The following is a 13,296-nucleotide window of genomic DNA, read 5'->3' as shown; positions in this document are numbered from 1 at the left end:
GGGTCTCACCGAACCGTCCGGTTTCGGTACCACAAACAGTGTGGAATAGTAACCCCGTCCTTGTTGAAGTAGGGGCACCTTGACTATCACCTGCTGGGAATACAGCTTGTGAATTGCCTCTAGCACAGTCTCCCTGCCTGAGGGAGTTGTCGGCAAGGCAGATTTGAGGAAACGGCGGGGGGGAGACGCCTCGAATTCCAGCTTGTAGCCCTGAGATACTACTTGAAGGATCCAGGGATCCACCTGTGAGCGAGCCCACTGATCGCTGAAATTTTTGAGGCGGCCCCCCACCGTACCTGGCTATGCCTGTGGAGCCCCCGCGTCATGCGGTGGACTCAGAGGAAGCGGGGGAAGAATTTTGATTCTGGGAACTGGCTGACTGGTGCAGCTTTTTCCCTCTTCCCTCGTCTCTGTGCAGAAAGGAAGCGCCTTTGACCCGCTTGCTTTTCTGAAGCCGAAAGGACTGTACCTGATAATACAGTGCTTTCTTAGGCTGTGAGGAAACCTGAGGTAAAAATTTTTCTTCCCAGCTGTTGCTGTGGATACGAGGTCCCAGAGACCATCCCCAAACAATTCCTCACCCTTATAAGGCTCTATGTACCTTTTAAAGTCAGCATCACCTGTCCAGTGTCGGGTCTCTAATACCCTCCTGACAGAATGGACATTGCATTAATTCTGGATGCCAGCCGGCAAAATATCCCTCTGTGCATCCCTCATATATAAGAGGACGTCTTATGTTCGCAAAATAGTATCCCTGTTTGACAGGGTTACAGACCACGCTGCAGCAGCACTATCTGCAGGTCTCAGTCTAGTACCTGAGTGTGTAAATACAGACTTCAGGATAGCCTCCTGCTTTTTATCAGCAGGTACCTTCAAAGTGGCCGTATCCTAAGACGGCAGTGCCACCTTTTTTGACAAACGTGTGAGCGCCTTATCCACCCTAGGGGATATCTCCCAGCGTAACTTATCCTCTGGCGGGAAAGGGTACGCCATCAGTAACTTTTTAGAAATTACCAGTTTCTTATCGGGGGAACCCACGCTTTTTCACACTTCATTCACTCATTTGATGGGGGAACAAAACACTGCCTGCTTTTTCTCCCCAAACATAAAACCCTTTTTTAGTGGTACTTGGGTTAATGTCAGAAATGTGTAACACATTTTTTATTGCCGGGATCATGTAACGGATGTTCCTAGTGGATTGTGTATATGTCTCAACCTCGTCGACACTGGAGTCAGACTCCGTGTCGACATCTGTGTCTGCCATCTGAGGGAGCGGGCGTTTTTGAGCCCCTGATGGCCTTTGAGACGCCTGGGCAGGCGCGGGCTGAGAAGCCGGCTGTCCCACAGCTGTTACGTCATCCAGCCTTTTATGTAAGGAGTTGACACTGTCGGTTTATACCTTCCACCTATCCATCCACTCTGGTGTCGGCCCCACAGGGGGCGACATCACATTTATCGGCATCTGCTCTGCCATCACATAAGCCTCCTCATCAAACGTGTCGACACAGCCGTACCGACACACCGCACACACACACAGGGAATGCTCTGACTGAGGACAGGACCCCACACAGCCCTTTGGGGAGACAGAGAGAGAGTATGCCAGCACACACCAGAGCGCTATATAATTTTGGGATTAACACTATATTGAGTGAATTTTTCCCAATAGCTGCTTGTATATACAATATTGCGCCTAAATTTTGTGCCCCCCCCCTCTCTTTTTAACCCTTTGAGCCTGAAAACTACAGGGGAGAGCCTGGGGAGCTCTCTTCCAGCTGCACTGTGAAGAGAAAATGGCGCCAGTGTGCTGAGGGAGAAGCCCCGCCCCTTTTTCAACTGACTTTCTCCCGCTTTTTCTGGAATACTGACAGGGGTAATTTTACATCTATATAGCCTCTAGGACTATATATGATGTAGATTTGCCAGCCAAGGTGTCATATATTGCCCTCAGGGCGCCCCCCCCAGCGCCCTGCACCCTCAGTGACCGAAGTGTGCATGAGGAGCAATGGCGCACAGCTGCAGTGCTGTGCGCTACCTTGGTGAAGACCGAAGTCTTCTGCCGACGATTTTCCGGACCTCTTCTTGCTTCTGGCTCTGTAAGGGGGACGGCGGCGCAGCTCCGGGAACGAACACCAAGGCCAGTTCCATGCGGTCGATCCCTCTGGAGCTAATGGTGTCCAGTAGCCTAAGAAGCCCAAGCTAGCTGCAAGCAGGTAGGTTCGCTTCTTCTCCCCTTAGTCCCTCGATGCAGTGAGCCTGTTGCCAGCAGGTCTCACTGTAAAATAAAAAACCTAAAATAAACTTTCTTTCTAGGAGCTCAGGAGAGCCCCTAGTGTGCATCCAGCTCGGCCGGGCACAGAAATCTAACTGAGGTCTGGAGGAGGGTCATAGTGGGAGGAGCCAGTGCACACCAGATAGTACCTAATCTTTCTTTTAGAGTGCCCAGTCTCCTGCGGAGCCCGTCTATTCCCCATGGTCCTTACGGAGTTCCCAGCATCCACTAGGACGTCAGAGAAAAGCAGGCTACATTTAATGATTACCTTCCCAATGCAACCGCATTAAGGCTCTATATGAAACAGCTAAAAGCTAACTTGTGAATGTGAGAACTTGCATGAAAAAGGACATTAAAATAGTGTAAACCAAACTCTGGCATAAAAGGTCTAAAGTCCATTTCCTTAGTATAAAGTATAAGCAAAATTGGACGTTTCAGAGGAATTAAAGAAACATGTCAATATAAAAATTGTAAACTGCACTGAAAAGAACTTCTGAAGGCTGACCTCCCAGAAGGTAGAATGAAAACAAATCACCAGACGATGGCAATCTGTGCCCTGGGCTCTGCAATACAGTTATTTTCATCATGGCACCCTCATTATTCCAACGGCCGCTGAGATTGCAGATTCTTATTGGTCCTCCCACTGGCGCACTACTCCGTAGCCATTTTAGAGTGGGGAACTTAAAAGATGTGTTGGTTCTCTACGAAATAGCAAAATAGAGGAGCCCCAAGCTTCAGCATACAGAATCCACGACCTTAATAGGGGAACAAAATCCTGCTTTACAACATGTCCCAGGAGGCATCCTTTTTGGCAGACATTTTATAAACGGATGTTATATATATATATATATATATATATATATATATATATATATTGATTTGGATGTGGTCATCCTGAAAATGAATAGGAGTCTATAATAAAAACATTACATGTAAAGTGTAGTATTTTGCAACAGCATAAATATTCAAAGATGGTATTGCTAAGAAAGGAAAAACACACTTCAGAGACCTAGAAATGTGTCCCTTCGACTTCAGAAGAGATTTTATGTAGAGCACATGGCAACTTGCAGTGATTAAAGGGAATTCAGATAGAGTGTTACTGTTAATTAACAAGATAATAGAGAATTATTAGTGTCATGCTGGATGAGCTGGAAATAGATTTCCCAAAGACCATTATAATTGCTATGCAAATATGTGTATATGTAAATCTCATTGCCCAGATTTATGTAATAATGGGTGTAGCAAATATTGAAGCAGGGAAGTGTAGCTGAAAATAGGATCTGATACTGGCAAAAGTTCAGTACAGTACCTGTTAGTGTGCTGACACCTTCACGGTAAGGAGATACATTATATTATTACTTATAGTCTACATAGCATTAGAATATATTACTATTTTATTATATTATAGTACTCATTCTGAAAAGTCTGCAGCTGATCCTGTAATAAAAATATGCAAAATATGCAACAGAAAAACTTTAAAGGAAAACCTACAACCATTTCTTCATAACAGCTTTTCCGTTTCCTAAATTGAGGTCCAGAAGAAAACTATATAATACTAAGGAATTGATATACTGGTAATATTGATTATTATATACATAATATTCTTGTTTCACTTAAAAAGGTTTGGTAAATTGTTTTTAAAGCTGTGTAAATTAGCAAATTAGATTAGATAGATAGATAGATAGATAGATAGATAGATAGATAGATAGATAGATAGATAGATAGATAGATAGATAGATAGATAGATAGTATGAATCCAGTGTTTATTATTTCTGTATTTAGTTTACAGCTGTTGTGTGTAGTGTCTGTAGTAGCATGCCCTGACATCTAGTGTAAATGCATCTCAGAGTTCTATCATTGTCAGTGCATCTATTTCAAAGTATTCGCCAAATGCACACTCTCATCTCTTGGTCTGAAGAGTTAATGAGGTCTATTCATGAAGCAGTGAAAAGTGTGGAGAAGTGAGCCAGCTGCTATGTATAATTTTTATAGAATGGACTTTATAAATGTTACCTCAACACTGAGCACTGGGCAGAAATCACATCACGACAACACCTGCAGCGGGCCTCGCAATGTTTGTTTTAATTAAATATCCCTGGTCTGCACCAGTTCTAAGTCAGCTGCTAGGCGCCGGCCAGGGGAGGGAATACTGGCTGTTCTGTATCAGGGGTCCTTCATAAAGGACCGCCAGTGAAAGCAGTTATGTCAGTGACTCCTAGTGAATCAACACACTGAATTTTTATAATTGCTACTTATACTGTGTGTAGACAACAGATTATTTTTGCACATCATAACAATTTAATCTACTCAGTAAATAATTACATGTAGCTAGTTTTAGCATAAGTCATGTGCGTAACTAAAGTGCGTGTAAGGGGTGCCACTGTAACGGGGCCCAGAGGCTTAGGGGTCCTGGACCCATGTTATAAAGTTGCACACCAATTTCCCAGATTTGCCTGCTAAGCAATTGATTTGGGTCTGATGCTTTGCCCAGCCTGAATTGTGTGACATTACATTTTCAGTCAGTGTGAGTAGTGGATGTTATGGTAAGGGGGCACTGTAATGTGTCATAATCTGATCTGCTCATTGTAATGTGGAGGGCACTATAATAAGAACTGTAACACTGTAAAGTGGCCTAATTTGACCTGGATGGCCCTCTAGGGCCATATTAATCATCCTATAATTGTCACAATTTCACACTCCCCAGGGGATGTAAAAATTGTGCCATTGATTACACTCTGAAAAATATTTTTTCGCAGAGTCTGAACATGAAACTGTTCGCCATCCTGAGATGGAGTTGTTTCACGAATGTGTGCTTCAGCTGTATACCTCCCTATAAACAGTCGGGCTGACAGTGCAGGCAGAGAAAGGGAGAGGGTGAGTGGGCCGAGGCGGCAGTAGCACTCACCTCCATTTCAGTGAGTCCAGTTGGGGAAGGGGAGGGGGCCGTGGGTGAGTGCTCACCTCCATGTATCCAGCCGGGCTGACATGGAAGTTACTGACAGTCCCGGCGGGGCAGTGAGGGAGCTGCAGCTGCATCAGTGGCAGGGAGCCGTGGCTACATCACACTGCAGGCAACAGAAATCCTGTGCGGAGAGCCGGGAGGAGGTGAGCAGCCGGGATGCGGGTGTTGCGGAGCGCATTCAAGGGCACGGGAGCGGTGGTGTTGGGGGGGCGGGGTGTTTGGGAGACCCACATCGCCTGTACTCTGGCTGCTGCTTTTCACAGACTATCTTCGAGCTACGCATGTGCAGTGTGAGGAAGTCCTTATGGACGCCTCAGCTGCAGAGGGAAAAATTGCACTGTTCTGAAAAAGCTGCTTTGCACAAATAGCAGTTTTTCGGAAGTGATATTAGAGTGGCATGATAAATTATAAAAACAGTGTGAAACATAAAGGTGAGAAATGAAAACTAAAAATTCTCAATTCACAATTTTTTCATGATGAATATGCCCCTAACATTGGAACAGTATGAACACGGGGCACTGTAATGTGGCATAATATGATCTGGGGACCCTGTGGGACATATGTAATAGGGTCCGAGTTTGCTGGATGTGCGGGATGCCGGCTGAACTCAGGCGCTTTTTTAAAGGGGCAGTCATTTACAAGGCAAAACCATGTGGTAAAAGAATGTCCCACATCCCGCACCCCCGGCAAACTCTGACCCTATTACATATGCTCCTGTATATCATATGGTGAATTGGGGATACTGTTTTGCATAACATGTATTGGCAGCCTTACAGTGTGACATCATGTAAACTAGGGTACTATGATGGTTTATAAAATAAATCGGGGCACTACTATGGGGCATAATATTAACTAGGGCACTACTATGCTTCAGAAAATGAACTAGGGCACTATTATGAGGCATAAAATTAATAAATGCTGCGGCGAGGTGTCTCATGATGGATTTGTACAGGGGCCCCTTCAATATGTTGCTACGGGGCCCCACAAAGTTGTGGTTATGCCCTTGGCATAAGACATCACCAAGTGATCACAGATAACATTTCTGTATAGCCGAGATGATGAGTACAAGCATGTAGGCCAGGAATAAATGCCAGATACAATCAGAGCAGCTATATTCTCTGATGGGATATTGCAAATGCGCACAGCACAATACTTTGACATGTAATACATGATACATTTTGTTATGTGGTTGTAGAACAATTGTTCCAACTTTATAACTGCAGAGGATTCTATAATAGAATCCAGGACCCCACTGGCCCCTGTATCAGTGAAGGTAACGAGATCCAATTGATGTAGTAACATTTGTAAATTTATTACAGCTGCAGTTCGTATAACTAGCAGCTTGTCATTGTCTGCTGCATCCTGGATGGCCTGATTATAATAAGTGTTTGTACATAAGGATCCGGTTTTAATTTGTGCTGGCACTCTTATCCTCTGCTCATTCTGGTCTGGCTACTTTCCCTTGTTTGAGCTTAACGTCTTTTCCTCTTAAGAGATAGAGGCTGGGTAACAAAGTCTGTACATTCCAATAATAACATGTACATGATATGTTCTGCACATTGTTTTCACGCCAAGAAAAAGTAAACCTCTAGGCTGGGATAGTGTACAGGACAGTACTTGTTATATCCCACTGGTCTTCAGAGAATGAGATAATACATCTCCAATGTAGAATGATTTAAGCCAAGGTCATGACAGTAGGTACACAAGCCAGTGAACAAGCCCATGTGGTCAAATGCATTCTGAGCAGCTGATCAGCTCCCCAATGCCATACCAGGCGGCGACTAGGCAGAGACTCCAATTACCTACTACCTCTGTAAGGTACCTTCCATCAAGTGTGTGGGCTCACTTCCCTGCAGCACACCTGGCCCCTGCAATGCTTTGAGCACACGGGACACCCAACACTGTGCACACTCTCCTTTGGTTTCTATCAGCAGTGTCTTCTGGCACCTCTCTCACTCTTGTCCGTTCAGAGAAGACGGGATGAAGCAGAAGGGACCTCAGACAATACTTGCTGTACTTTTCCACCTCCTCTTCACACTATCCCAGCATATGTGAATCCTATTCTGAGGTTGTCATATCAGCGGATAAAGCCGCAGCTTTGTCAGCTTAGAATCTAGTCTCACTCTCTACCAATAGGCACAAGACAGAAATGTATAGTTGTATGCTCCAAGTTAAACTGATTAACAATCCCGGCTAATCAGATTAAATCTATCTGGTTACATTTCATGATTTACAAACCAGTGATGCATGTATGTGAAAACATAGGTTCAACAGAGTGATTAGAGGGAACTGTTAACCCTTATATATTTACTGCTCCATTTATTACTGAGAAACCAAGGGAGTTTTATCCCACATTTCTAACCAGATGATTAAAGGATAGTGTCACATGATATAAAGCACTGTTGACATCTGTTAATGGGATAACAGGTTTAGGGGTAAATATATTATAGCGGCACAGATCGCGCACTATAACACTTCCTGCTTTGCATCATTGCCGAGGCAAAGCAGGAGCGGAGGAGCTAAAGCTCCCCCTCACAGACGATGCCCCCCTGAGTGAGCATACAGCGCATCAACTTAATGCTAATGTGCTGCATCTCCCTGCCCGGCCAGCTCCTCTGCACATGCGCGGGATCTCGCTACTCAGGCGAGATCCTCTGCACAGTACTGCCTGGAAACCGCCACAGCCATAGACAGCTCTGTCCCTGCTGTGGTGTATAGGCATCGCCACCTGCAGCTGTTGAAATCGACAGCTGCAGGTGTGGGAATGGTAAGCAATCTGACAATTCATACATTGTCCCCTCATATCGGCCTGCTATCTTTTAGATAGCAGCGCCTATATTGACAGAGGTGGCACTGCCAGTGTCTAACATGGGGGAGAGGCGGTATCAGTGCACATAACATGTGCAGATACCACTTATTCCCCATACCGAACACACAATACATATACCCCTGAATCCCATGACGACAGTGAGCCATCACTTCTGTATATAATGGTCAGTAGCGGCTCTTGCCACGAGCAAGCAGGCTTTTTGCCTGGGGCACCGCTACCCTGAGGGCGCCGCCACCCTCCCTCCCCGCTCCCCGGCTGCAGTGAGCGCCGCGTGCGCCCGCTGCAGCCGGCGTCGCTGACTGACGCTAAAGGTCAAAATTGACCCCTAGTGTCAGTGCGGCGCTGCTATGGGAGAGATGTCATGATGTCTCTCCCATAGAGAGGAGCCGGCGCCCGGAGACAGCAGCAGCGGCAGCAGCGGTCCGGAAGCAGGAGCGAGGCTGGTAAGTATTGTGGTGGGTTTTTTTAGGGTTTCAAAGCAGCGCTACTACAGGGGGCACATACTGGGGGCAGATCTACAGGGGGCACAACTAAAGGGGGCACATACTGGGGGCACTGCTACAGGGGGAACAGCTACTGGGGGCAAATCGGGGCACATACTGGGGGCACTGCTACAGGGGGAACAGCTACTGGGGGCAAATCAACTGGGGCACAGCTACTGGGGGCACTGCTACAGGGGGCACTGCTACAAGGGGCACAGCTACAGGGGGCACAACTACTAGGGGCACAACTACAGGGGGCACTGCTACAGGGGGAACAGCTACTGGGGCTAAATTAACTGGGGGCACAACTACTGGGGGCACAGCTACTGGGGGCAAATCTACAGGGGGCACAGCTACTGGGGGCAAATCTACAGGGGGCACAACTACAGGGGGCACATACTGGGGGCACTGCTACAGGGTGCAAATCAACTGGGGGCACAGCTACAAGGGGCACAGCTACTGGGGGCACAACTACAGGGGGCACTGCTACAGTGGGAACAGCTACTGGGGGAAAATTAACTGGGGGCACAGCTGCTGGGGGTACAACTACTGGGGGCACAGCTACAGCGGGGCTCAAGTACAGGGGGGTAACTGTGGGCACACCCCTTCCCTATGAAGAAGCCACACCCCTTCCCTATGAAGAAGCCACGGCCCTGTTTTGGGAGGCGCGCCCGCTGCGTGCACCAACTGTATTTTACATGGAGGGGGTGGGTGGAGGGGGGGGGGGGTGCCACAGGAAACTTTCGCCCTGGGCGCCACAAGGTCTAGAACAGGCCCTGATAATGTTTTCACATTATGCTTAGGTATGGATTTATCAAGCCTTGAAGAGTGATAAATAGCATGGTGATAAACTACCAACCAATCAGTTCCTGTCATTTTTCAAACTAAGGGGGACATGTACTAAGCAGTGATAGAAGTAGAGAAGTGAGCTAGTGGAGAAGTTGCCTTTCGCAACCAATCAGCTGCTCTGTATACTTTTATAGTATGCAAATTATAAATGTTACATCAATGCTGATTGGTTGCCATGGGCAACTTCTTCACTGGCTCACTTCTCCACTTTTATCACTGCTTAGTACATGTCCCCCACAGCCTGTAACATGGCAGTTAGGAGCTGGTTGGTTGGTACTTTATCACCGTGCTATTTATCACTTATCACTTGTAAATGATTGCTGCGTTAAAAAAATGGGCAGACTCGCACAAAAGTCCTGCACCACTGGAACTCGGAGGCTATTACATGTAGTCGCTTGTGAGAGTTTGTGGGAAGCCCACTTACACTATAACCTATATTGTGTAGAATTGTTTTTGATTCTGCTATTCATGAACAGTGAAAAGAGTGGAGAAGTGCGCCAGTGTGTCAGCTTTTAAGTAACATTTGTCAAGGGCATTATATAACATTCTACAAAGCAGATGATAGGTTGTCATGGGCAACTGGCTCACCTCTTCACTCTTTTCACTGCTTCATGAATAGACCCCTATATTCTTTCATATAATCACCATGAGATTTTATAGTCTATGGGGTCTATTCATGAAGCAGTGAAAAGAGTGGAGAAGTGAGCCAGTGGAGAAGTTGCCCATGGCAGCCAATCAGTGTTGAGGTAACATTTATAAAGTGCACTCTATAAAATTATACGTAGTAGCTGATTGGTTGCCATGGGCAACTTCTCTACAGGCTCACTTTTTTTCACTGCTTCATCAATAGACCCCTATGTATGCACATTATTTACGCAAGGGGTGACTAAGTCATCATGGTTCATTCTATCTTAGGGGTCTATCCATGAAGCAGTGAAAAGTGTGGAGAAGTTGCATATGGCAACCAATCAGCTGCTACGTACAATTTTATAGAATGCACTTTAGAAATGTTACCTCAACACTGATTGGTTGCCACGGGAAACTTCTCTACTGGCTCATGTAACGGTGGATTTCGCACTCAGGTAAGTAAGTCGTAGGTATAGATAGATAATTATGTTGGTATATCAAGTAATGTCAGTGTATCACGCAGGTAAGTAATTGGTCTGTAGGATTGTACCTGATCTTCCCTCACCCGCAGGGTCTTTGAGTTCCGGTCTTCACTGAGAGATGAGGATGGGAGTCACAATAAACACTTTATGCCGGACACAGTGGGTGAATTACCTACTCCTCGTTCAACAGGGACACACTAAGGGGTCTATTCATGTAGAAAACGAAAACAGAATTGCTACTTATCACTATACATCGCATCGCTTCGATGCGATGTATAGCTGTGATAAGTAGCAATTCATGTATACTTACCCTTCCGACGATGCGCTGCGGTGTCTGGGGCTCCTGCGGTGAGGTCATCTCCAGCCGTCCTTCCCAGCGATGCGCGGGGTCCAGCGGCGGGTCCCTTTGCGCATGCGCAGGGTGTTGACCTCCCGGCCGGCCGCAGTGGTTGCTGGGAGGTCGGGGGGCGGAGCCAGCGCGAGGTGCAGAGCAGCGATCAGGGAAGCATTGAGCTTCCCTGATGTCTCCGCACCACAGTTCAGGTTACGCCGTCCTGAGATGGCGAACCTGAACTCCATGGAGTAGCGGAAAGCAGAGCTTTCCGCACCTTCATGAATCGCACTCACCATACAAAGGTAGGGTGATGCGATTCAGCCACAGAGCGGGGGTGCCGCTGGGGAAGTCAGGGACTTCTCCACGGTAACCCACTCTGTGAATTGCGGTAAGCAGAGAAAAGCCCTGTTTAACGCAAAACAGAGCTTTTCTCTGCTGCATGAATAGACCCCTAACTGTGGATTACTTAAGCAATTAAATCAAGTTACTGCAATAACATTCACTAAATCTACGCTATAAATCAAATAAAAGAGTTTTATTTTACTGGAACAACTCAAACTCGTTCTCCTTTATCAGCAATAAGTAGAGCAACCTAAGCAAACAGGTTAGCACAACGACATATTTCATATGGTTTTGGAAACAGTTTAACATATAACAATATCAATCACAATATATATACTGCTTTATGATGGTACCTTAAGGGAAGGGGTTCCCCTAACACTTCAACACCTCAGTCTGAGTACTCTTACTACCTTGTTGGTGCACATAGGGTGAAGACATCGTGGGACCAATGGGATGAGAAGTAAATCCCCGCTACAAGAGTCCTGCACTCGTCTCTGTTCTAGTTCTAGTTATAAATCTCCAAAGAGTTTGAACAGAAACAATTGAGTCCTATTCTAAATCCCTATCCGCTTGCAGTGGTGTTGTGGGAATAATGGTGTAATTAATTCCAGTCACAACATAACAACTTGGTAATCCTGCTCTACTTATGTCTGTCCGTTGATAGAGCAAAAGGAGCTATACAATCAGTAGATTCTCAGCTTATTGCAATTCTCGTTATCACTGGCAGCAATGCGGAAAGGTTCAGGTAGCAGGAATGGCGACTCAGAAGTTACAGGCGTCTTTATTACTTATACTATTGATAAACTATAGCTCCTCATCTTTGTAGACGTCTTATGAGTTTAGTGTTTGCTACTACAATCCTTTGTCTTCTGACTTATGCTTAAGCAGACTCACTAGACATGGGTACTGTTCACGTTACTCACTCTTCCTAATTTTCAAATGAGACCTTGATAGCTCAATTATACTGAGGATGGCTCAAGACTACAGAGCTTATATGAGATGCAGGGGCAAAGTCATTAGGGTATATGGCTGGCAGCAGCAATGCGTTGAGGTGGCTCTATAACACTGTATCTGGTGTTTGCACTAGTTAACTGACTGTGTCTCTGACAGGGCTGCTGCTGCGGGAGGTCAGTAACAGATATCTTATAAGGATCTCCGGTCAGGGGAATCGAAACTGGCTTTACATAAGCTGTACAGCACTCCTGTCACACACCAGCAGCTGCCTCTGCTCCAAGTTGCTGCTCTGAGTCCCTCTAAGATGGCTGCTGCCCAACTGCCAACTGTCTCTGAAGACGGCTGCAACTGCCACTGCCAAAGCTGTCTCTCTCTCTCTCTGGGATCAATACACCTGTTGCTTATTGGTCAGTGTCCCCATGCCAGACACAGCACTCAAGGCACAGGTAGCCCTATCCCTGCTGAAAGTTTAATAGTGTCCAGTCTGGGATGCACTCAGCAGGGAAAAGGGCACAAAAGTCACACTACAGCTCGTGGCAGCTATGATGGGGTGCCACATTCTCCACACGTGCTGGCTTCACTGGGTGCTTAGTCCCTGATTATATACTGACACCAATGCATGTTGTGGCCACAGGATGGCTGACGACATACCCCACTGTCACCAATGTATAAGGGGCATAACATACAGGGCATCTTATGCATTTATATCTATATATACTATTACAATACATCAGATGCATACATATATATATATATATATATATATATATACAGTATGAATATAAACAAAGTACTCCACAGTAAATGTATAAGGGAAGAAGGTTCTTTTGGTGGGGTGCCACACTCGCTTCTCCACTCTTTTCACTGCTTCATGAAGAGACCCCTTAGTCTTGATACCCCACTATTTTTATGGAAAATACATTAAAAGTATATATTTTTTAAATCAACAAACATTACCACAGAAAACGAGCGCCCCACAAAGTAATCAACCTCTGTGATTGGTTTCCCAATCCACATTTGAGTACAAAACTCAATGACCTCTGCAAATGCCAGAAGACAGACCCAGAAAACAGAGCTTTATTTGGGAACTGGAACTGATCAGGAATCTGGCAACAGATTTTGGAAACAGGATGATTTATTGAAATCAGATTTTATCCAATAAAAT

The 13,296-nt window shown here is 45.8% G+C and overlaps 1 protein-coding gene and 1 long non-coding RNA gene across 5 annotated transcripts in view; one reads left to right on the top strand and one right to left on the bottom strand.

Annotated features, from left to right (window-relative positions):
- Window positions 1-12,682, bottom strand: part of LOC134931934 (uncharacterized) — a 59,063-nt gene extending 46,381 nt beyond the window's left edge. Inside the window, exons 1-2 of one of the 2 annotated variants that reach the window (XR_010179208.1) lie at window positions 11,531-12,682; window positions 2,775-3,024 (exon numbers count right to left, since the gene is read on the bottom strand). This is a non-coding gene — a long non-coding RNA (uncharacterized LOC134931934). The remainder of the gene's footprint in view (window positions 1-2,774; window positions 3,025-11,530) is intronic. The other variant, XR_010179209.1, reaches the window with a different exon arrangement.
- Window positions 1-13,296, top strand: part of ANPEP (alanyl aminopeptidase, membrane) — a 171,179-nt gene that overhangs the window by 47,007 nt on the left and 110,876 nt on the right. The gene's annotated exons all lie outside the window — the stretch shown is intronic.

This window comes from Pseudophryne corroboree, chromosome 6, assembly GCF_028390025.1.
Source record: "Pseudophryne corroboree isolate aPseCor3 chromosome 6, aPseCor3.hap2, whole genome shotgun sequence".
Classification (NCBI taxonomy): Eukaryota; Metazoa; Chordata; class Amphibia; order Anura; family Myobatrachidae; genus Pseudophryne; species Pseudophryne corroboree.
The sequence above is the reverse complement of the archived record's forward strand: the minus strand, read 5'-3'. Positions and strand labels throughout refer to the sequence as shown.